The following is a 1,702-nucleotide window of genomic DNA, read 5'->3' as shown; positions in this document are numbered from 1 at the left end:
GAGCTAGCTAGCTCCCTATTAAGTGAATTGTACCTACGTCAACTCGAAATTAACTCGCTCATCGTGAATTCTCGTTAAGATATCAAGGAAGTTCCAGACTAGAAAGAAGACTCGATATGGTTTATAAGTTTATAAAACTTTTCTATATAAATCATTGTTTGTAATAACTATTTGTAATAACTGTTATTGTAAATTGTATTATTGTTTGTATATTAAAATATATCTGTATTAATAAAAAGAAAGCTGTGCGTGTCAATCTTGTTGGTAAATATCATAAATTGTATATGTATGGCCACTTCTTTAACTACTAAATCTAAATTAGAATTTAACTCAGTTTTAGGCTATTTGAACTTGTAATACGTAACAAAATACATGTCTGCTTTCCAAGCAAAGTTGTATCAACTTGACGGTTACGTTTAAAGCAAATAGCTGCTTAAAATTAATTTAACACTTCATTCTTCATATATACGCCATCCTTTGCCTTTTATTTGCTTTCTGGTTAAATAGTGCAAAATCCTTTCGGGAGTCTTTCTTTAATCTTTGATCTAAATACGTAAGAACAGAACTTTCCATGCCAGGAAAGTTCATTAGGATGTAGATTGCAAAAAACACATAGAAAGACGTTAATCTTCATTTGTTTTTTTCATTATATTAATTGATATTTTAAATCCCAATTTAAATTAAAATTATCTAAACGTTTGTTAATAATATATCAACTGGACTTCATTATTTCATTCTATATATTACTGGTTTAATATTTCAATGTAGAAAAGTTACAACAAGCCAGAATAACATTGGTGAAAAACACAGTTTCATTATGTCGATCAAAAGCTAGTCCTTTTCATCGTAATATTTTGCTTTTTTATTTTTGAAATTCCCGCAAACCTACTCGAAGGCTACTTGCACTAGCCAATCCTAATTTTAAAGTTATAGACTATAGAGAAAGCTACCCACCACCAACTCTTTACCAAAAATAGTGGGATTGACCGTCACTTATAACGCTCCCAACGCTGAAAGGGCGAGAATGTTCGAGGTCGGCATTCGAACCTACGACCCTCGGATTGCGAGTCCAGTACACTAACCACCAAGCCTTGTTGCTAGAGCGCTTGACTTGCACCCTATAAGTCGTTGGTTCGAATCTCTCTCACCGAACATGCTCCACTTTTAAAGTTGGTGTCAGGGCCAGTCACCCAATGTAAAAGTTCTTAACTAATACAAAATACCCGAGCGGCTGATCCCAACACTAGATGGGATTAAAGTCGAATGAAAAAGTGTCTTACAAGGTCGTTTATAGTAAACAGATTATATTCCAAGTATCAAGTTCGTCACAGTGATTCAACAGGTTAAAATACATTTTAAGAATTTTGGCCTGCGTTACCACGTTGTTGCCAAAATGGGCTACTTATCTCAGTTAATAACATTATGTCAATTAATGTTTTGATTCTCTTTCGATAACAGCTGTCTCAGTAACATGTCATATGACAACTGCCCTTTTGACATGTGTAACAACAACAGCTTCCTACACAACGTGAAATATCACAACAATTCTCTCGACAACATGTGATACGACAAAAGCTCTCTAGAAAACATATGATACAACAACAGCTCTCTAGAAAACATGCAATATGGCAAAAATTCTCTTGAGAACATGTAATATGACTGCAGTTCTCTATACAACGTGTAATATGGCAAAAGTTCTCTC

The sequence above is a fragment of the Limulus polyphemus genome, unplaced genomic scaffold (genome assembly GCF_000517525.1).
Source record: "Limulus polyphemus unplaced genomic scaffold, Limulus_polyphemus-2.1.2 Scaffold142, whole genome shotgun sequence".
Classification (NCBI taxonomy): Eukaryota; Metazoa; Arthropoda; class Merostomata; order Xiphosura; family Limulidae; genus Limulus; species Limulus polyphemus.
The sequence above is the reverse complement of the archived record's forward strand: the minus strand, read 5'-3'. Positions refer to the sequence as shown.